The 24,390-nt window shown below is 38.3% G+C and overlaps 1 protein-coding gene and 1 long non-coding RNA gene across 3 annotated transcripts in view; both read left to right on the top strand.

Moving 5' to 3' along the window:
* Positions 1-2,984: 2,984 nt before the first annotated feature.
* Positions 2,985-8,719, top strand: LOC127158491 (uncharacterized). Of its 2 annotated transcripts, XR_007826165.1 has the most exons (4): positions 2,985-3,015; positions 3,837-3,948; positions 4,228-4,331; positions 8,322-8,719. It is a non-coding gene; the product is annotated as an uncharacterized LOC127158491 (long non-coding RNA). The 2 variants fall into 2 exon arrangements; XR_007826164.1 differs by lacking the exon at positions 2,985-3,015 and having other exon boundaries at positions 3,569-3,948.
* A 2,270-nt stretch (positions 8,720-10,989) lies between these two features.
* Positions 10,990-24,390, top strand: part of LOC127158499 (uncharacterized) — a 56,581-nt gene continuing 43,180 nt past the window's right edge. Inside the window, exon 1 of the mRNA XM_051101592.1 lies at positions 10,990-11,049. The gene's annotated coding sequence lies outside the window, so the exon portion shown is untranslated. The remainder of the gene's footprint in view (positions 11,050-24,390) is intronic.

The raw sequence follows: 24,390 nt of genomic DNA, 5'->3' as shown, positions 1-24,390 counted from the left end.
TACTATTTTTGTTTGGTTTTCCCTAAGATAATGAGCAAATTATTTTGTCAATGCAGGAAGAGAAAAGATGAACCCCCTTACTGTGCGTGTGTTTGATGTGAACAAGGTAGGCCATCGGTTCCTTGATATGTGCACAACAAGTGGGACGAGATGTGGCACAGCAGAGCTTATCTTCGAAAAGATTGATGGACAATTACAAGAAAATTGTATTCCATGGTGCAACTGTGTTGGCCTGTCTGTGGACAATGCAGCTGTAAACATTGGACAACGAAATTCAATAGCATCAAGAATTCTACAGAAAAACAGTAGTAGTTTTTATGTACATGGCTGCCCGTGTCATATTCTACACAACACTGCAAAGCAAGCAGGTTTTTCCTTTGCTGAGGTAAGAGAGTAGACTGAATATATGTTTAATATATATGTGATGTACAGATGATGAATTTACAAAAATTATTAATTACAGGTGGCAGATTTTGATATCGAAGATATTGTGGTTGATGTAGGCTTTTGGTTTAAAGGCAGCACCAATAGGAAGGGCTTTCTGGCAGGTATCTTTCCACCCTGCTCAACACAAATAATAAAGATTTTAAGCAACTGATAGCAGTGTAAACATTCAACATGACCTTTCTAAAATGTTGGATTTAATTGCCTTTAAAGAGAGTTTTGTGAGCTCTTTGAGTCAGAATATGTGGAAATCCTTCAGCATGTCTCTGTGCGGTGGTTGAGCCTTGAAACCTGTGTTACCCGCATTCTCCGATTATACGAGCCACTTGCCAGCTATTTTAAATCAACGGGTAAGACAAATATCCAAATATGTGGTCTAATATGCTCTCTTGACATTAACAATATGTGTGTGAGTTGTACTGTATCTTTATTTTCTCTCACTTTTTAGAAGAGAATCAACCAAGATTGAAGAGGCTACAGGGAGCCTTTTCAGATCCCATGACTGAAGTGTACCTCCTCTTCTACCAGGCCACCATACCAGTCTTCACCTCTCTGAATCTCCTCCTCCAGAGAGAAAATCCATCTATATTTTTATTGCAAGATGAGGTATATCTTGAAGGGATGGAAGCCAGTATTTTGCCTTTCAGGTTGCACTAATGTAATGTTTGGGTGAGATAATTCTTTCTTGAATATATATTTCAGATGATTAAATTCATCCGCAAACTCTGCTCTAAGTTCATCTTGCCCACAGTACTACAGTCCCATCACAAGCCTGAGGACATCCCATATGTGGATAAGGAAAACCATCTGCCTGGTAATTGTAATTTAAAGTACCATAACATTAAGTGTATATTACATAATGTATATTACCAGTAAAAAGTCTGAACACACTTCTTTTTTTTGTGTATGTACAATAATTAAATGCAAAAAAGTCATTAATTGTAGACTTTTTGACACAAAGAAAAAGATAAGTCTCCAACAACTCCATTTTAGTCGCTCACGTTCGACGTAGTTGATAGGATCAAGCCAGGGAGCCAGTCATCTTCGAGTACTATTGAAAATGACCCAATGGAATTGGCGTGCATGATTTGCATCACACACTCCACCCCCGCTGCGCGGGTATAAATACGGAAGTGGATGCACTCGAAGTAGTACTCGAAGATGACTGGCTCCCTGGCGTGAAACCTCTGTCAGTCGATACGTCGATATCCAGACTATATGTAATATATTTTCTTTTAGAACTATGATGACTAAAAACGACTAAGATGAAGCTCAAGGAAAGGTGTGTATGTAGGTGTTTTTTTATTATGTTTTTGCATTTCTAATAGGAAACAAACTGAGTGTCGGCTTCACCACCAGGGCTAGGCTCAACCATCTACTTGATGCCGGGGACATCACAGCCCATCAAGTGGACAAATTCCAAACTGCAGCTCTGAAGTTCTTGATGAGAGCCGTAGAGTATGCCCTACAAAAGCTGCCTCTGAGAGAACCCTTGCTGAATCATGCCAGATTTGTGGATGTGAGGCAGAGGGCAGAATGTGGGGTGGAGGATGCCCTTTACTTTGTGGAGAGGTAAAATGTATAGATTAATTTCTTCCAGATAGAAGATTTTTTCCAGATATTAATAATGAATAGAAACTTGCTCTGTTCTAAACAACTAGTCATTTTCACATTACATTTTGAACTAAAGTACAGTATATCTCATATGCAGTGTGTGCAATTTTCTAACTCTACACTTCTTTCTCTTCAAAAAAGGTATGTCCATCTTCTCCCTTATCACAGCCCACAGGAACATGATGCACTGGGGGAAGAGTTCCTAGACTATCAGACCATGCCTTTGCCTAGATTGGAAGCAGACCCAGACATTAAGGGCTTCTGGGCCAATATGGCAAGTTTAAAACACAAGGTTAGAAACCTTATTTTGTCTTCTTTAAAAACCCATGTTCAGTGACTTTTTGAATTTATTAAAGGTGTAACATAACCATGTTGTCCATATTTTACAGGTGACAGGGGTGGGCAGGTTTGAGCGACTCTCCACCATGGCTAAATTGGTGTTAGTCCTGCCACACTCCAATGCTGATGCAGAGCGGGTATTTTCGCTGGTGGGATTAAACAAAACAAAAACTAGAAACAGCCTTGCCCTGGAGGGAACACTGTCATCTCTAATGGCAATCAAGGTGGCAGACTTGGAGCCATGCTTCAAGTGGGAGCCATCCAAATCAATGATTAAGGCTGCAAAATCAGCCACCAGCACTTACAATAGAGCACATGTTAATCTGTGAACATGTTAATCACATGTTAATCCTATTTCTGTAAAATGTTTGTGAAAATTAAATGTAATGTAAATCTTCCAAGAAATTCTGTACAGATACCAAATACTTTGACAATCAATATATACCTAATACACTTCTGCTAATGCAATGATTTTGTGTTTGTATTTTTTCCACACCAAGCCACGCCCCTCCATAAGCCTCTCCCCCATAACCAAGCCCCGCCCCCAAAATCTCACTCTAGGCTGAACTCAAAAGTTGGCAGCCCTGGTGAGATCGCGAAAACATATGGCGATGTCAGGTAACAAAACATTTTTCAGTCAAACCATCATAAAGTTATGATTTGTACCCACAATTAATTAATGTGAGTGAGAGGAAATTAAAGGGAGAGGCTAATCGCGATTAGCATATTAGCGCGCTGACGATATTAGCACGTATTTCAATGTAAATTAGTGTTTGACCCTGGTGAAAAAAACAGCATATGCTGGTAGGTATGTTTTGATGCTGGTTTAAGCTGGTCCTTTGCAGGTTTATGCTGGTCCTTGACCAGCAAAAACCAGCAAAGGACCAGCTTAAACCAGCTAAGGACCAGCTTAAACCAGCATCAAAACCTACCTAACCAGCATTCCAGGATCAAAACATACCTACCAGCATATGCTGTTTTTTTCACCAGGGGAAGTTGGTGTGTGTTTGTGTGTATTAATGTTTAGTTTAAAACTCAAACTCATGAGAAGTAAAGGAGCACTGGAATAAGTGAAGTGAGTGATTAAACTGTAATTCACACTCGAAAACACTGGAATATATAGGAGAGTTGAAGTGTTGTATGAGAGTGTTATGTTTTTGTAGATGACCGTTTCTGAGTATATATTTTACTTAATCTCTTCAAATACTGATAACTTCTAATCATAAGATATTGGTTCACATTTTTAGATCAAGCACACGTTTTTCAGGGAAAACAGGCACCCAATACAGAGACTACAGTAAAATGTTAGTCAGTTTTAACCACTGTTTCCAGACCTGAATTATGATTATAATCATTATAAGTACATTTGTAAGACATTTCCTCCACTGGTGATAGAAAATCTGAGTAACTTTTTTCCCTGTTGTCTTTCTTTTTCTGAGGTGGCACAAAGAAAAGGAAATAGAACTTGTCACCATCTTCAGTCCTTTATTTTATTCACTGGAGAACATCACAGCCTTCAGATGTGTCATATCAGGATAAATGCAACTGCAGGTAAAATTATATTATGGTAGATTTAATTGTGGTGTACAATTTTTTTTAAGATACAGTTGTATTTCCCTTGCTATGATATCTATGGGAAGAGTCCATTTTTTTGTGAATCCTCTTTGTCTTTCTTTTGGGGATTCACATTTTTCCGATGGTATTGTTATGCATTAGGTTCATGTTTCGATCATAACTAACAGTTTCAAAGCTGACAATTTCAGTACAATTTAAATATGTTTTGTTTAAGATTGTAAAGGAATGGTAAAAAAAGAAATTATTCTTTTTAAGGACTCGTCGGGCCCACCCCACTACAGATTCACCAAGGATCCAGCTGATCACTGCCAATTTGAGGAGGATTGTCCTTTATCTGCTACATTGCACTCTCACATCTGGTATGGATTCACTGACTTTTTGTAATGTGTGAGATGTTTTGATTTTAGTAAATGTAGTGATTTTGCTTAATTTTATTCTACATAATTTTCTTAAAAGGAACGTTCACCCCAAAATGAAAGTTCTGGCATCATTTACCCTTCATCACCCTTATGTTTTTCCAAACCTGTATGAATTTCTTTCTTCTGTTGAAGACAAAAAGATTTTTTGAAGAATGTTGATAACCAAACAGTTCATAGTAGCCATTAACTTTCATAGTAGGAAAAAAAATATTATGGAAATCATTGGGGCCCGTCAACTGTCTAGTTACCAACGTTTGGAACAACATAAGGGTGAATAAATGATGACAGTTTTCATTTTTGAGTGAACTATACCTTTGATACAATGTATAGTTATGATTCTGAATTAAAAGTGTAATGTTTCTCTTCAAATATTATCATAAATAGATAGAGACACATATATTATCAGAAATTAGAGCTGCACGATTAATCATTTAAAGATCATAATCTCGATCCAAACCCCACTTAATCTTATTCGTAAATGACTAACACCGTGTCTAAAACAGAGGTGACAGTTGTCATGCCGTGACAGCTAAAGTCTGTCTACACTAGATGTGACCAAGCGACCATTGAAAATCATTTAAAGGGGTCATCGGATGCAAAACTCATTTTTACAAGTTTGAACATAAATGTGTGTTGACAGTGTGTGTACACAACCACCCTATAATGATATAAATTCACACAGTGGAATTTTTTTAATCTTAATATGGGAAAAATCCAATGTAATCCAAGTAATATGCCTTTTTCAAATAAGGTCATTGTCAGCGTCTTGTCGGTGTGATGTCACACCGACCAAGGCCGCTCCCACGATAGTTGATTGACATGACAGTCTTATCTTAAACCCACCCTAACTGAGCCGAGTGAGCGCTGAGAACAGTCCGACCACCATTATTGTTTCGACTCTAGTGCAGGGGAAGACAAGACTATCTCCGATTGAGCAATTGAGGTGTTCTATTGTTGGATGCAGTAATGCACATAGTAGCACTCATCATTTACTCCCGACATCTGAGATGCAGAGGATTAACATTACTTTTGTTTTTGAAGGAAATGTGCCCGGCAGCCTACATAAATGCGTCTATGTTCACGCGAATCATTTGTAATCTAGTTTCACCTACAGCAGAAGCGAGTATATGGGTGTTTTTATGCATCTTTGCAATTCGCCTTTTCTTAATAATGTGCTAGTTAGCAAGTTTTGCGGTTAAATGCGGCTAAAGTAAACATTACTGATCGTCACCCCACAGGAGATAGAGGCGGGGTGGCAGAGCTCATTAGCGTTTAAAGGAACATGGTAAAATGGGTGGGGTTTTTTTTTACACTACCACTGAGAAATTTTAACCAAAGTATGTTAAAGACTTCTCATTAAGACCCTAAAGAATCATATAAACTTGTGGAAAATGGGCACCCGATGACCCCTTTAAACTTTGTCAGTACATCATAAATAAAACGAGGCATCAGTTTGCCAGCTGGGATTTATTGTGTCGTGCCGTGCCGCGCCGCATCCAGTGTAGACAGTACACTAGGTGCATTTCCATCACGGATTTGCACAAAACTTTTGCGATGTTGTTGATAAAACAATGTTGCGAAATTACAGCAGTTTCATTAACCAATGTTATGAGACTAAAATGTAATTTTTTTCGTCTCACGATAAGTCATGGCGATGGATGTTGATAGGTTTACGTATGTCGCAGCCACCGCACTAGCCATTAATTTTAATCGTAGGAGACGTAGGCAACTATCTTAACAGATGTGAACACAAGCTTTGACTAGTGTAACCATCAATTTGTTTTAAAAAGCAAACTTAACATCTTATCTTTTTCGATTCCTGATTACGAGCCACAAAGCTTTGTGTTGTGCTGCTTATACTAACCAAGCAATAAAAACACCCTTTCTCATGCTTAAAACAAGGTGTCTATTCAGAGTCTGAAATGGTCACTTGGACAATGTTGTCTTACACCACTTCACAGTTGATAAGTAGAAAGAGAATTTTTGATTGACATTTTTGGGCGATTTATTATGTTCTTAAATAGAACATTAAAAATTTTCTATCATATTTTTTCTACTTCGTATGAACGAAAACAGGCTTGTAAGTTTGCATTTTGATCAAAGGCACTCGCTCTATAACCTGGATCCAACTGGGAGTCAGTTTTATTAAAGTAATATCTGTATTTCCATGGACGGATTTGCTGAAAACTTTTGGAGCTTATGTTGTTGATAAAACAATGTTGCGAAATTACAAGCAGTTTTATTAACCAATGTTATGAGACTAAAATGTAATTTTTTTTAGTCTCACGATAAGTCATGGCAATGGATGTTGATAGGTTTATTGTATGTCGCAGCCACCGCACTAGCCATTAATTTAGGAGACGTAATACAACTATCTTAACAGTTTGCAGCATGCAGTGCTGGAAAACAAGTTTGGGTAGGCAAGCAGACCACCATGGATCTTAACAACCCTGTGTATGAGAATTGTCTTTAGGAGCACTGTGGTGTGATTACGGGTTGAAACATAAACTCACCTTAAATGTTAAGAGATAATTGGAACAGTGTTGACTAGTGTAACCATCAATTTGTTTTAAAAAGCAAACTTAACATCTTATCTTTTTCGATTCCTGATTACGAGCCACAAAGCTTTGTGTTGTGCTGCTTATACTAACCAAGCAATAAAAACACCCTTTCTCATGCTTAAAACAAGGTGTCTGCAAATCAGAGTCTGAAACGGTCACTTGGACAATGTTGTCTTACACCACTTCACAGTTGATAAGTAGAAAGAGAATTTTTGATTGACATTGCAGTCATTTATTATGTTCTTTAATATAATATTACAACAACATCAGCTCATTTTGTGCATCATATGTCATTTCTACTTCATTACACATGCGCAAAACTTTTCTAGTTCAGTTATCAATTTGATCAAGTGTTTACATGTCCTTTGTAATGGATTAGAAAAGGTTTGTCCTACCTTTCTAAAGTAATTGAAATCGTAATCGGTTTGAGCATTTTTATTTCGATTGAGTTGTTTACATGGAGCTTTTTTGCAATACAGTGCTTCATGTCAGTGTTCCTACTGATCCAGAAAGAGAGGGCAGTTGTCATGTGTAGGAATAAAACAGTGTCACACTTTTTCAACAGCACTTATCGTTTTTTCTGTTAGAATTATTTAAATGATCGAAGAAGTACTGGGATAAAAGTTTAGTTTGGATATAATCACTGATGTCTACAGTAGCTATCAAAATAGAGCAAATCATTTGAAACAAAGTTGACAATTCAGATAAAGATTATATCAGTGACGTTACACCAGTAGGTGCTGACAAGTGACTGTTAAACACATGTATTTGTCATTGAATCATTCAAGAGATTCATTAAAAAACACAGATTCATCCAGTAATGAAACAACATATATTCATGAGTCATTTAATCATTAATTCATACAATTAAAAAAAAAAAAAAATCATTCAAGATTAAACATTTTAAATAGACTCCAGTCATAGTATTTCTAGTACAGAACTTCTAGTAAATTACACTTTATTTTTAGTTTGATGTTCAGAATCTTGATATCTGTTTGAATCTAAACAAAAATGGGATTCTCTATATATCCAGAATCATGCAGCTCTAATTTAAGTTATTAAAACTGAGACTCTTAAAGGAATAGTTGACAAAAACAAAAAAAATCTGTCGTCATTTACTCGCCCTTGAGTTGCTCCAAGTAAAAGTTATTATTTTGTAGTATTTTAACATGTGTAAGTAACATAATATTTCACGTTTACTAAACACATTGTAGAAAGGTTATTGGAATAGCCTGTAAACAAGCACCTTTGCTTTTACTCTGTTGTTTTCCTTACTGTAGTGGAGGGCAGCATCTTCATACCTCATCTTCCTGAAAAATTTAAAAATGTCCTATTTTTAAATATGTTTGTATATATATTTGTTTTGCAGAGGCTGTTAAGAAGACTGCACTGATGTCAAAGATCAACCAGCAAGAATCTGAGAGGGAACTCTCAAAATGGTTTACTGGGACAAGAGACAGAGGAGGACTGAGGGTGTCTAGAATGCACAAATGTCTGTCTGCAGTGTAAGCAGTACTGAAAAATGTATAGTTGCTGCTGCTGTTTCTTACTGTCTCTGTTTTCTATGTGCAAATGTTCAAAGCTTTCAGTAAACACTGGTTCAAATACAAGTTCAAAATGTTTGTTAACTTTAACAATTAAATGATTTTAACAGTTAGGTATCAGAATATAGCATATGATGGGTAGTTTCAATAAAATTGAAATTTGAAAAGATTTCAATCTCACTGTGTACTGCTGAATGCTAATGCTTTAAAACTTTAAAACTTTTTTTTTTTTTTTACCCACTTGCAAGCCATACTTTATCCCATGTAGTTCCCACATAGAGTTTGAAGATGGGACCTAGGTAGGTTTTGTGTATGTTTCATAGTTGGGCCCCACCTTAAACCCAGTGAAATCCTAAATAAAACCCACATTGGTAAATTGCATGGGGCCAACATGGAACCCGTGGACAAACCCATGTAAAACCCATATTTAGATGGAACCCAGATGGGTTTTGCATATGTTCCCTAGATGGGCCCCACCTAAAGCCCAGTGAAATCCTACATAAAACCCACATTGGATAAGTTGCATGGGGCCAACATGGAACCCGTGGACAAACCCATGTAAAACCCATATTTAAATGGAACCCAGATGGGTTTTGCATATGATCCCTAGATGGGCCCCACCTAAAGCCCAGGTAAATCCTGCATAAAATCCACATGGGTATGTTGCATGGGGCCAACATGGAACCCATGGACAAACCCACTTAAAACCCATATTTCAGCCCATGTAGTAAAGATGGGGCCAAGATGGGTCTTTCGCATGTTGCCCAGTTGGGGCCCACCTGTTGGCAAGTGTAATCCCACATGAAACCCATGTGGGCAATTGGCATGGGGCCATTATGGAACCCACGGACAATCCCATACAGAGCCCATTTTTCAGCCCATTTCAAACCCACATGGGCCCCACATGTAAATGTTAGCTGGGTTAAAGCTGGGACCGAGATGGGTCCTGCACATGTTTCAGCCCAGTTTCAAACCCCACATGGGCCCCACATGTAAATGTTAGCTGGGTTAAAGCTGGGAATGGCTGGGACCTTTTGATGGGTCCTGCATGGCCCAGTTGGGTCCCACCAGTGGGTCCCAATGCAATCCCATCCCATACAATCCATGTGGCAATTGGCATGGGGCCATTATGGAACCCACGGACAATCCCATATAGAGCCCATTTTTCAGCCCATGTCAAACCCACATGGGCCCCACAATCAAATGTTAGCTGGGTTAAAGCTGGGACCAAGATGGGTCTTGTGCATGTTGCCCAGTTGGGTCCCACTTTGTGACAAGTTCAATCCTATATGAAATCCACGTGGGCAGTTAACATGGGGCCATTACGGAACCCGCGGACAATCCTATATGGGGCCCATTTTTCAGCCCAGTTCATACCCATATGGGCCCCACATACAAATGTCAATTCACAATAAATAAAAAAAATAATGTGCTACTTTTACTGCATGGACACAGTTACTTTGCAGTAAAACACACATGCTAAATGTTGTATCAGCCGTAACAGCTGGCAACGGTAATGTGCCATTTCCCCAACAATGTTACAGGAGGAATAATGAACTAGAAAATCTTGAAATTTACCTCGACGATTTGTTTATAAAGATGCTACAAAAGCGGCAAATCAAGCGGAATAAGAAAGAGGAAAGGAGGAAACGTCAGAGGATGGTGTTTAAACTAAGGGAATTGATTCGATTGATCAGAAAACAAGGAGATATAAACAAGAGAATAATAAAGTTGGTGAGGGAAATGATTGCTTTTTATTCTGAATTGAATTCTGTTATGGGGGATCTGGAAACATTGAGACTTCAAACCACTGCTCTCACCTCTAAGGGTTATAATTGCGTATAGATAACACGGCTTTACACTTTCAATTGCGTGTAATACATACGCCAAAGTCCATTTCTGCGTGCATATGATACGCCAATCATTAACATTAACTTGTGTGTAGAGCAGATGTGTACAAACACCACACAGCGTCTTCTACTGCAGTGACGTCACCAGCAAGGCTCAGTACAGGCAAGTTTTGTTCTTGTTATACACAAATGTATAATAATAAACTCCAGTTAGTTAATGCCCATTTTTCACACATCTATATTTTATTACATGCTATGTCCATAAAGAAACATAAAACGGAGTCACAGATTCAGGAGCCTGAAGTCACAAGTTCTGAAGTGACCTGGTGGAAGAGGGACCGTGATGGGCAGCGTGTGACCACTAGCAAACGTGTCAGTCTCATAAAATGAATGTCAAATACATTTAATGAAGAGTAATGATGTGTGATTTAGACTAGGTGCTGGTTTGACAGTGCTGCTGGTGCTTAATATTCTGTATACTTGCACATTGATAATGGAAACTATATTATTATGCCAAATACATTTTTGATAGTTTCCGTGTTGTGAATTTGCCAAAGGTTTTAGTGTTTATTTTTGTACATCTGGCAAACACTTTGAAAGAATTGTTTTAATGTGGTTTGTTATTTTTAATTCCAAACAGTTGGTACTTTTCCATGTGCTAGTTTCTCCATCACAACTTCATGCACTAGCTACCAATATCCTGGTAAGTAGAAAAGCTACTTTAAAAAACTCTTCATTGTAAGGTATGCTTTATATAAAAACAAGGAGTTAAGTAAAAGGAAGTCTCATTATACCTGCAATTTTGCCTTTTTTAGTAACTAGCCAGCTAACACCGTGTTTGCACTGGACGTGACAAAACACAACAGAACCTATAATACTGTCTACATTGGATGAGGTGTGGTGCGACACGACAAATCCCTGACGGTAAACTGCTGCTGTGTTCTATTGTTTTTCAATGGTCGCTTTGTCACAACCAGTGTAGACAGACTTTAGCTGTTGTGGTGCGGTGCGACAACTGTCGAGTCCGGTGTAGACGCGGTGTAACAATGTTTTTTCCACAGTCATTTAACATGCCACGAATATTAAAGTTGCCACTATTTGGTGCATCAAGCTCTGTCCACATGACAGTAGTAAGAAAATTTCAGACAACAGCATTAATGCATTAAAATCATGTGGCGGTTGTTCAGTTTCACTGTTAAGTGGGCAACACTACTGACAGCTGACACCTACACGGAATTAAGGTTATGGGTTTGATTGCCCTTTTCCAACTATCCTTTCACCCTCTGCCTTCTCTGCTGTCTGTATTAAACTGCCCTTGTATTAAAAACAGTGGAAATGCAATGTTGGATTTAAGTTTTTTTTTTTTTTTTTTTTTTTTTTTTTTCTCTCTTTGAAGATTTTAATATGCAGAGGCTTGAGGACCTTCTACAGGAAAGTGTTGATGGCAACAGAAAACTCTACAGGTTCCAGAAAACAAACCAGTGAGTTTTGTGTGCACATTAAAAACAGTCAGTGTAGTTAATGTATGCACTTGCTGTTAACATTATAATAATATTATATATCTCATTTTGTTCTTTAAAATTAAGCTGTCGATACTGTAGCCATTGAGTATAATATCTATGTTAGACTTTGTAACCTTGTTTTAAAAATTGTGCCGTATACATGATGTTGTTGTTGATTATTATTATTATTTATATGTAAAACTTGTTACTACAGAGGTACTACCGTTTTTGTAGGAATGAAGACCCAGGATTCTTTGGAGTGTTTTTAGCCCAAGACTCTGAGGTGTCCAATTTTGTTGAGGAAGTCCGTGGGGCTGTCAAGAGTTTTCAATCAAGCTGAGCAAAGGGTATCTCAGGCTTATTACTTATTATACTTACTTGCTTACAATTATACTAATTGGAAGTAAAGTTGGAAACACTGTAGCCTTCTTAGGTGTTTGGATGAGGGAGTCTTTGATTAGGTGTTGAGATGGCAGTGGCAGGGTGCTAAGATTAGTGATTTATTTATTTATTTATTTATTTGTTTATTTAACAGGGACAGTGCATGGCCCTCAGCCTTACCAGAATTAGCTACAAGCTAAATTTCATCTGTAGTCCCTGGGCAGGAAAAAGTAACCTACAGTTAATCCAACAAACACATATAAATATGCCATAAGAGCATCATCACACAAATAGCCTTTCAAACAACAAAGTTTCACACTCTTAGAAAACACATTAAAACACAACAAGACAAATAAAATTCTATATTAATAAACGCAACAATGCAATGTTAAGATAAGACAATAAAATTTTTTTGAAGTTTATGATTGATGAGTACATGATTGAATAGATTTAAGCCATGATTGTATCTTATATTTAAACCCAGTAAATGAACTGATGTCTGTGATCTCGTTAGGTATGGAGTTCCAGTAATTGGAGGCTCTGATCGAGAAGGCTGATCTGCCAAACTCAGTACGTCTGTGCTGTACGGCACAGTGACCTCTACTGGTCACCCTGGTTGTTCTCCTACTGTCGGAGAGTAATGATATGAACTCCTCTAATGGAGGTGCAGCCAGATTATTAATTATTCTGTACACTAAGCAAACATTGGCGGAGTACACAAAATTTTGAAAAGTCAAAAGTTTGTGCTTTTTAATGATGTTACAGTGGTGATACCCTGGTGGCTTTTTGTCTAATAGTGATGCAATTGAACTTTCACAAATTTTCACAAAGTGAAGTTGTAGAGCTGGATAAAAAAAATACAGCTAGATTCTAATCCAGAGGGCACAGAAAATCCATAATATTAGTTGCCACACATTGTCTGATAAAGTTAGACCATTGCAATTAACCTCCTGTGTGCCTTGGAGTGTTTGAGTGTACAGCCCTGCTATGTAATGTCCTTAAATTAACTACAGACATGTTGAAACAGTTTACTTTGTTAGACTGCAGGAAAAGCGATGTGTGGGGAATCCCACTGGACCACAACAAGAGAGACCTCAAAGCAGGCAAACAAGTTGGATGAAGAAGGTGTAGAAATTGCTGTGTGCAGGCATGGATTCCTCCTCAGAGGTTGGTATTGGTCTTGATAAATTGCAAATAAAGATATTTAGAGATGATGATGATGATTATCTGAAGCCTATTCTTCAGTATACAATGTGCTCTCTACTTCTTTTTTCCGAAAGGTCTGAATATGTATAGAGGAGAAATCTTCGCATATCCAATGTTTCTTCAAAAAGAGTTTCAGGGTGCTGCATTTTTGGCCATGGATGTGACCTGCCGTTATGTGCCATACCTGCAGAAGGTGTCAGAGGCTCTGACTCATCCTCAACCTCTTTAGAAAATGAGACACTGCTTGTCTGTGATGCCAAAGCCCACAATACAAAATGCGAGGTGATGCTTTTAACTACTTGACTTTTAAATTTCAGAGTATGATGTAGCCAATAATTAGTCAATAACGTAAAGTGTCACAGTGAATGACATTGTGACCCCAAACAACAACCTAGGCCCCTATGTGCTGTCCTCTACAGCTGGTGACCTCGGGATATGCATCAATATTGATAACCCTGTCGTCCACACTGTTTAACAAGTCCACTGCTTCCTGTAGATTCTGTGGAATGTGAGGAACCGGGAAGGTGCTGGAACCACTCTTGGTGAAGAAGTAGAGCAAGTCAATAGTTTTCTCTCCAGATGTGCCCTGACCACAAAGTATATGGCAAAGTCACGTTTGTAAGGTTCTTTGACCCCTGCTGGCCTGCAAATGTACACATTAACATTTTACAATTTATTTTGATGTTTTATTGTTCTTTACAGTAAGAACTGATATGCTTACTGTCCACGCCATTGGGTGGAATCAGCGTAAAGAGAATGATCTTCACATTGCCTTGTCTTCCAGATTCAAAAAGGTATGTTCATGTATTGAAAAAGAATGAACTTAAATGAATTTAAATGGTTAAGTTTGAACTTAAAGTCCAACCAAACCCCCATGTAGACATTGTTGGGGTGCAGGACCTCATCTATATATATAGTTGAATATCTTATTAAATTAAATCAGGCAGGAACATACTTCTTGGTTCTTTTGAAGGATTGTTTTATGAAATGACACCTTTTTCGTGCTGCTGTTTTGCAGACAGTAGAAAAGACATTGGAAGTAACAGGGAGCCTAAAGAAGATGCAGGACCAGCTGCATTGCTGTGATGACATGCTAAAACAGTGGGTTGTTGATGTCAAGCAGTGGGCCAGTAGCGGTAAGGACAAAGTCTTGACAAAAGATCCCATATTTTTGTAAATGAGTTGGATTGAAAGTGATGAGATTGGTTCCAGCAGACACCAGAATTTAAATCAAATTTACTTTATTGAAGTTGAAACCGATTATAGAAACATGCATTTTCTTACTTGGTTTGTAATACATACATGTTTTACACTGCTGTAATTATCAGTAGCCATACCCAGATTTTAGTAATGTTTTTGTTGTGCAAAAAACCTTGTATCTCCCATTTTGGTCTTTTGAACTGATAGTTTGCAGGATCCTCAATGCTGTACACTTTCTCTCACATGTGGGCCCATGAAAATTATTCAGTGTTGGGTTTTTTTGTTTGTTTGTTTGTTTGTTTGTTTGTTTTTTTGCTGATTTCTGAAGCATCTACCATAATATGTAGATTTGTACATTTTGCTCTGATTTATTAATATCACTAATAAATCATACTTAAACTAAAACTGCTTGTATGTAATGGATTTATAATAATACAAATCTTATAATAATATAAATCATATGAAATAACTAAATAATTATCATTATAGCCAGACAAAACTTACATAACTGTACACAGATACTGGCAGTGCAATGTATTTCAATACTATCTAGAACCATTGTAGAGACTTTTCTAAATGTGTATCTAAACCATACAGTTAACCACATTATACTGAGGATCATTTTGCAGGTTTGGGTCAGATTACATTGAAATGCACTGAAAACAAACAACATGGCAATATTAGTAATATAGAAAGTAACATACCTTTTAGCCACAATTCAAATTAGTATATTATTTTAAGAAGCTTAGTGATCTGAGACCATGCAAAGTACATGTAATGACCATTTCCATCTGATTAACAACTCATCCCATGGTAGAAATAAGCCAGATCAGATATGGAGACTGTCACCTATAACAGTATCATCTTCAGAGATACAAGTAGGAAACTTAATGAACAGAGGGATATTGAGGCTACAACATTATCAAATTCTGACCATGTAGCACCTTTCAGGTGGTTTGGAGGGGCTAAAGAACTTCAAAAACACCTGCTTTGAATGTTATCATTCCATTGAATGGCCATTATCAGTGGTTCTCAGCCTCATAAAAATGGGCCAGAAGGGGCCTGCTACATCTACTGGTAGCTCAGAAGGCTGCTATCATCCATCCACATGCTTAATCACCAATGCAAATACAAGAGACAACTCCAAATACAATCAGATTCGTTCTGTTGATTGTTGTTGATTGTTGGAACCATCAATGTGGTCCCTTTATAACTATGCAATGCGGGGAACAATAAAGTTATATTGTACTGAATTTAATACACAATGTCAATGAAAAGCAGCATATTTGTTTGCAGACATTGCACATTTAGGAAAATAAAATTTACAATTAACAATGGTATACAATATACATATATACAGTGTACACATATGTACAGATATGCACAGTGTTGTGTATGTATATAAACAAACAAATAGGTATACATATATACATAGACAGTACTGACATTAGCATCACAACACAATATGTAAACATAATATATGTAACGCCAGGAATCGACTTATGGTATAGGCAAATAAAAAAGGAGTGTTGTGTAGTTATATTAATGATATACAGGGTAGTGCATCAGTTGTAGTTTAGCAGTCTGATGGCCTAAAGGAAGAAGCTGTCCCGCAGCCGACTGGTGCGGGCCCTGATGCTTTTGTAATGTTTGCCTGATGGCAGTAGTGAGAGGAGACTGTGACTGAGGTGGCTAGGGTCTTTGATTATTTTTCAAGCTTTTCTCAAAAGGGGCTACAAATATGGGACGAATTGTTATAGAGAGCTCTTGACCTCAGCTATCATGTGAGTATGGTCAACAACTGTGGGAGCTGTCAAATATGGTTAAAATTAATTTTAACCCATTTAACAATTGGATATTTAAAATCAGATTACGTAGATGTGTTTACCATCCTCCTAAACCCCTCACAATACTCTCAACTCACTGTTTACAACCTCCAATTCTAAGAAAAACACTAATGTTTTAAAAACTACAATTACGTAAAGCCACGCCATGCAGCTTGATACAAATCAGCACTACAGTTGTAGTTCTTCTCCTCTGCAAAGTAGGGTTGTAAAATAGCGTTGTAAAAAAGATATAACTACTGAATATTTCAAATAACTAGTACAGCTGAACTAGTAATAACACTGCATCTAGATGCTCTATGTTAACAAAAAGTGAATATGTTGGATTTTAGAAATTTTCGCCGAAAATGGAGTAGAACGCACAAACTCGGCGACGGCTAGAGGGGATACGTATGGCGCTACTGGGCTTTCGTACATCAGTACTGCGTAATTTTTGTCACACTTTACAACAATAATTACTATTTTTGCATTATTGTAAGGGGTAGGTTTAGGGTTGGGGTAGGTGTATACGTTAATAAAACAATCTAATAGGTAGAAAATTGGGAAGAGGAAGAGAAAAAAGTTGTTAATCTAAAAGTTACATAGGCCTGGATCTGGACCATTTCAAGCCAATAACACCTATGCAAGAACATACTGTCTGTAGTGGCACACTGTCTGATTATGACTGTAAAATCATTTTATAAGTCGTTTATTAAGTAAATTCCTTTTTTTTTTAACTTCTCATGTGTGCTGTGAATAACTGCTATGACAATAGCTGAAAACATGGCTATAGCTCATTGCAGGAAAGCTGTATTGTCAGTAAACCTGCATGTTTCTTTTTGTTTTTTACCTTCATTTACACATGGAAAACATATTGAAGGCAAGCTCTATTTTACAAATGTGTAACTTTTACAAAAACACTGTACACATACAATAATATGGTTTTTTTTTGTTTTAACTATGGTTTTTCACAGTTTAAGATGACTGAACATGAACTTTGTTGGGGTTCGACTAATCAACTGATCAGCAACACACCATCAATTAGATCCTGACCAGTTACAATAAAAAACACACACAGAACCTGACTTTGATGAATTTTGGTTGGCAATGAATGAAGGAGACATTTCATATCCTAATGGTTAGAGAGTCGGAGTTGTAAAATGAAGGTGCAGATCTCAGGTCCGGCAGGGATTGTAGGTGGGGGCAGTGAATGGCCAGCGTCTCTTCCACTTTCAATACCACGACTGAGGTGAGACCCTCGAGCAAGACACTGAACCCCGGATTGCTCCCCATATTAGGCCACATGTCACTTACTTTTCTTTCTGGGTGGAAGGTTGTGAAGATGCAAAAACTGCAGTATTTAATGATTTGCCTTTTGGATGATGAATTAGCAGATGGATAGCAGATTTTCTGGGCAGCAAAAGCACCTCGCTGAAAATATTAAATGCTCAAGTGCAATATGTAGCCCTATAGTGAATCTGTGGTGCAATGAATAAGGTGGTGTATGCACCTTCCAGCTTTATTACTGCACCAACATATCACATAAACATTATCCCCCCCAAAATCTTTGTTTCTTTTTCATGAATAAATGTATAAACATATATCATATCATATTCTGACCCCCTGTATTGCATAGCATGATGAGGTCCTTGTCAACACCCGGCCCTACTAAACAAATAAAGAAACAGATTTATAAACAAATATTTATTTACTTACAACATATGCCTTATCAAAACAGTACAATCGAACTTTTGAACTTGAACTTGTTGCCCCCATGGCCCAGAATTTTATGAAACAGTCATTTCTATGTTCCCCTGTGGTTCCCACAATGGAGGCCAGACCTTTTGGCTGAAAGAAATAGCAAAATAAAAAGAAATGACATATTTCTTTTCTAAAACGTGTCAAATATAAGGATCGCCTCTGACATGGCTTATAAACCCTGTCAGGCTTCCATGACAGAATGGGATGGAGAAAGCGTAAAGCTGAAGATCATTTATTTATATTTATATCCAAATAATATTATTGTCACTTTGTAATGACATTTTAAAACTGTTGTTTATATTACAAAGATTTGTATCTCAAAATGAACCTAATTCTGCACAGCTAGAATTTAGTTGTCATTTAAGATTTATTACATTGTATTATGTTTTTTGTTAAGTTTTGTTTTATGTTTTATGTATTAAATTGTGAACCTCATATTGTGTATTTAATTGTATTGTGTGATAAGCAGTTCATCCCATTCTTAATGAATGTGAAGTTGTGATGACTGTAACTCCTTACTCTCAAGCAAACACAAATTTAGCATATAAATTACGGCTCATTCATCGCTTAGCAAAATGCCACTAAATACAGCAGTACATCTGAGCAGGAGTTGTGACAAAACTTAAAGGGATAGGTCACCCAAAAATGAAAATTAGCCCATGATTTACTCTCAAGCCATCCTAGGTGTATATGATTTCCTTCTTCCACATGTATCTAATCGGAGTTAAATTAAAAAAATCGCCCTGGCTCTTCCGAGCTTTACAACAGCAGTGAGCATTTCTATTTTTTTTTTTTTTTTTTTTTTTCAACAGTCTAAAAGAAGTGCAATAAAGCACTTGACCACATCCATAATAAAACATGCCTTACATGACTCCAGGGGGTGAATAAAGGCCTCCTGTAGTGAATTGATGTGTTTTTGTTTAAAAATAAAACATAAAATGTATATATATAGGCTCCATATTTAAATTTTAACAATCACTTTTCTGTAGCGTGCGCTAACTGTCATATGTGCAAACCGTTCCAGCAGATGACGTAGGAGGTATGTGCAGCGCATGCACCTGTAAGTCTTCACAGAGTGCGGCTCACACAGAAGCACACAGGAACATTTGAAAGCCTCATCCATTAGTGGATCCATCCATGTACAGTTATTTTAGGGATCCACTGTGTTAGATCAGGTCCACACACCAGACAATTAGGATCCAGCCCCGGACACCAGATCCTGTCAGAAAATGTCAGTCTTTAACAGAACAACTAGTCAGCAAGCTGTAGTTACCCCAACCCCACTAACAGCAGATGCAGGACTCTAACCCACAATAACAGCAGGTTTCTGTCAGTTAGGAAGTTGACCGATGGAAGCCAGAAAAGAGCAGAAGCAGGAGACAAAGTGATGATGATAAAAAGGAGCAGAGTTTATTGAATAGTCTTAGTTGCGTATGTCTCAATGCTCAGACTTCATCTGGAGAACACAAATTCAACAAGTATTGTTATAACAAACTGATTCACAACAACATCCCATAAACCTTGAGTTTCTATAAACATTCCCTTGTATCTCTTATTCATGAACACAAACAGCCCTTGAAGCTACACAGTCATAAGACTAAACAACAATGGAAAATATATATATAAAAAAACAATTATAATATAATATAAGTGACTAATCATTTAATGAATCAATAAAATGAATATATAAATGATTATAAGGAATATAATATATATATGATTAAATGGAATAATAAAATGATGAAATGATTAATGATTCTAAATGAATAAAAAAAAAAATGAAGAATATATAAAAAGAAAGCAAAACACAACACAAATGTATGGTTGCTCTGAGGCAAAACACACACAGTTTGCATTTGAGGATCATCAGATCCTTCACTCCCCCCTCTTAACCCATCTGAATTTCCAAAAATTCATTGTGAAAGACATGTTCTTTACCAATTCTAATTGCATGTGCTTTTATCCTTTTTCCAATTTTTACCACCTTTGGCCATTTGTCATATTTAGCATCTTTCCATCTCAGCATCAGGGTTTCTGTGCCCGAGTATTTACTCAAGTTGCCTGTCAGGTTTATCAAATTGAACCTAGAATTGTTAATTGGAGGGTACCATTCAACCATTCAAGAACAAATCAGATAATGGTAATACATGTGCACTGAAATTCCACTATTGAGAAAGATTTCTCTTAAGGATCTTGTCCTTTGAGATTTAACCAAAATTACATCACTATGACCTTTTAGTCATGGACAAATGATTGAATCACATCATGTCATGTTTGACCATATCTTGCAGCGTGATGATAATAAACAACTCATGAACTGAAATGATTGAGTCTGTATGATAAATATATGACTTAAAAATACTCATGTATATGTGTTGTAAACAATATAAAAATCTTCGTAGCTCATCTCAGGAGTCAGTTCTCGAAGAGTCTCGAAGCTCTTGAAATGTCTCTGTAGCTTGTTCTGTTCTTCCCAAAGAACCATCTTGAATTTGAAGATTGCGAAGTTCCGTCTCTCTCTCTGACGTTCCCTGAAGTCCCTGTTATTCTGTATACCGTTGTTTGTCGACACAAACTGTCCCCCTTATGATAAGGCTCGAACCTCTCAGCGAATTTCTGGAAGGTCACTGACAATGATCTGCGAAAACACAAAAACAAGAGAACGGAAAACAAAGACTGTTCTTTTTAAAAAACAGGATTGCTTAAACTTCGTTGGAATTATTTTGACTCCATTATAACCTCAATAGATAAACAGAGAACATAGAGACCGGTTGGCGACTAAACTGTAGTCCAGTGAAAGCTAATCATCATAGCCCACCACCCGCCATATCTTCATCATGAGGTTGGCCCCCAAGTCACTAAAAGACAAGGTTCTTCCCCATGACTCCTTCCTACAGCATTTCGCCGGGTCTCATTCAAAATTAATGAGTAAATGTCTAATAATTATCCATTTAATTTTGGCTAATAATTCTACATAACTTAGATCTGAAGGGGTTGCTAATGATAAACTAACTTTGACAGAATTCATGTTCGCCCCCCTCTGGAGGAGGTTTCCACACATCCTAAAGCCTGAATTCAAACCTTTGCCTGATTGCCTCAGTTAAAACCAATCGATGTATCAGAAGAAAATCTGAATTAAGTGCACACCTGCCATAGCAAGATCTCTCATAGCAACATTTGACCTTAAGCCAAAACTGAGCCGATAAATTCATATTATGCACAGAAATAATAGAAGCATGTCTAACCATGTTAGCTCTGTCATACCACATTTGATCTCAGAGTGTGATTAACTCTTTCAAATAACGAATGTCATTGTTGGTAGTATGAAAATCTAATGAAGTCCACAGACTTCGTGACATACCTGACCATTTAAGTGTGTTTGCCCTGGTCAGAATCAATAGTGTCTGACACTCCCATCAGGGAATGATGTCTCAAACCAATATTTAGCCATAAACACAGCAGTACTTATTGATAGTGAATATTTTGCCAACTATAACCAAAAAATCCCAGTAACTCTGGCATTTTAAAAAGAGTCATTAAATCACAAATCCACAAACAGCCCTGAGGGTGCAGGTTTTCCCAGCTAAATAGAATAGCATTGCCAAATTTTGTTTTTGATGTCACGCATCCATTAACTTCTTCCGCATGTTTCCTAACAATCCCTTCGCCCATATTGTTTAAACATGAACAAATTAAAAACGCCTAAGTGACGGACACACACTGTGTATCTGGTGTGACCAGAAAAGGAAGCAAGGTTCGGAGCCTATTATCCATCTGATCATTTAGAAACAATCAAATCCACAGATTTGCGTCTTGGCTTTATCTGTGAGCTGTGAGTGAGGTGTTTCAGTGCGCAGATGACATGCCTGAGCAGTGAAGATTTCTGCCGTTCATGCGGCGGCAACTGCAGCTGCCTGGTCAGCAAGGGTCATCCGTCTCACCTCTTAGTGAGAAACCACTCTGCTGCCAACCTGCTCCAAAGTCATGCACAACACCCAAAGGCACAACGGAAGTCCATGTAGATTTCAGCTGTTTGCCATTTGCCAACTCACATTTTGAACAACCAAATTAACTGACACTGAGACTTTTAGTCTGTAGTTACTGCTCAACCTGCCTTGCATTCCCCATTGTTCACAAAAGATGAACAGCACGGAAAATCAAATTTGAATTTGGAGTTCCAAACTGTCTAAATGTTTTCTAACCTTAAAAATTCTTAAAGAGCTCTTCACCATCTTGACCATATGGAATTAGTTCAGATGAAATAAACTAGATTTCCCAAAAATTATGTTTGGCAATTTTAACATCGTGGACCACTTGTCACACGTCCTGCTGCTCCTTAGTCAATAATGCAATGCAGTGCATTTAAAAAGTGTAGACAGCAAATAGTTAACATCAAATATTACAAAGATTCACTTTGCAAAGCAAAAAAGACTGTCTGAACTGTATAAACAAGGCAAAGGCCTTGAGTCATGGTATGAGTTGCGGAGACTAATACCCCTCTCATAGTTATTCTGATTTTCCCGTTCTTGGGTTAGTATAGATGTCATGTAACCAATGCAAAATCTCTGCCACTGTATGTAGTGTGAATGCTACATATGTCAATTCCTCAAAAACTATTCCAGCTTCAGGAGTTAAGTCATTGAGCCCTGAACTTAACAAACTGAAGAAAACGGTTTAACACTGCAGCTCATCTGAAAACTTTTAATCCAACTACATCTGTAGTTACATTCTCAAAAGAATCTCAGCTCTGAATAGTTCCAGAAATCAGATGTGTCCTAGCATCTCAAACAGCAGCTAGACGTGACTGATACACCAGTAAGGTGTTGAATCAAAAATGCTAAAAAAAAAACTGGTGAAATAATGGTTTCATTGTTAAAACCCAAAAATAGCTAGTAGCATTGACCAACACCCATTAGCAACGTCTAGGTTACGTACGTAACCCTCGTTCCCTGAAGGAGGGAACGGAGACGTTACATATGGGAACTCGCTTGAGAGTCCAATCATCTCTGAGCCTTATTCAAAAGGCCAATGAACATTGGCGAGTGGTATTTGCATGGTGAGCCACTCCCCCGTACATACGGGTATATAAGAGGGCGGCATGCAACCACTCATTCAGGTTTTCGCTGAGGAGCCGAGTAGCAACCCGGCGTCAGCGCGACGTAGGGTCGTGGCAGGGGATGTAACGTCTCCGTTCCCCCCTTCAGGGAACGAGGGTTATGTACGTAACCTAGACGTTCCCCTTCAGTCGTTTCACTACGACGTTACATATGGGAACAGACCCATGGAACAGGCCACGACCCTGACGCCGCGTTACGCACAGACCCACGTGCTGACAGGCGGACGTGTCAGCAGATGGATATGAACGTAACCTTCCCAACGCCCTGAGGGCCAATAGGGGAGCCCACAGGGATGCCAGTTGTTACTGAAGCAGAAGTTGGGGGCGGCGGAGCACATGAGATCTCTACATGTGGAATAAAAATAATTTAATATATCTATAACTTGTAGAGATATATGAGGGAAACAGCGGCCTTCTAGCTGACCTTGGAAAAATACTGAGACATGTTGCCACAACCTGCTGGGCGAAGGAGACCCAGCCGGAGCACAGTCAGGCACTACTCCGCAGCTAGGCCTGACTGCGGGGCATGGAGGACCCAAGGTTCACCGGAGGGAACAGCTGAGGGATATAGCGCACAGATCCATTAGGATGCGCGCAGCAAGCCGACACCAGCCGGTCTCCCGCTTACCTGATGTCTATGTTAAGACACGGGAGGGCACGGCCTCAACGCGAAGGTTGTAGAACCTAGCGAAGGTATTAGGTGTCGCCCAGCCCGCAGCTCTAAAGATATCTGCTAGTGAGGCGCCATTAGCCAACGCATAGGATGAGGCAACACTCCTTGTGGAGTGGGCACGAACACCTAAGGGGCATGGCTCTCCCTGGTTTTGATATGACAGGGAGATGGCATCTACCACCCAATGGGCCAACCTCTGTTTGGAGACAGCATTCCCTTTCTGCTGGCCTCCAAAGCAGACAAAGAGCTGCTCGGTGCGTCTGAAGTGCCAAGTGCGGTCCACATATATACGTAGGGCGCGGACTGGACACAGCAGCGCAGAGGCCGGGTCTGCCTCCTCCAGGGGCAGAGCTTGCAGGTTCACCACCTGATCGCGGAAAGG

The sequence above is a fragment of the Labeo rohita genome, unplaced genomic scaffold (assembly GCF_022985175.1).
Source record: "Labeo rohita strain BAU-BD-2019 unplaced genomic scaffold, IGBB_LRoh.1.0 scaffold_152, whole genome shotgun sequence".
NCBI classification, from domain to species: Eukaryota; Metazoa; Chordata; class Actinopteri; order Cypriniformes; family Cyprinidae; genus Labeo; species Labeo rohita.
Note: the sequence above shows the minus strand (reverse complement) of the source record. Positions and strands in the feature narration are given on the sequence as shown.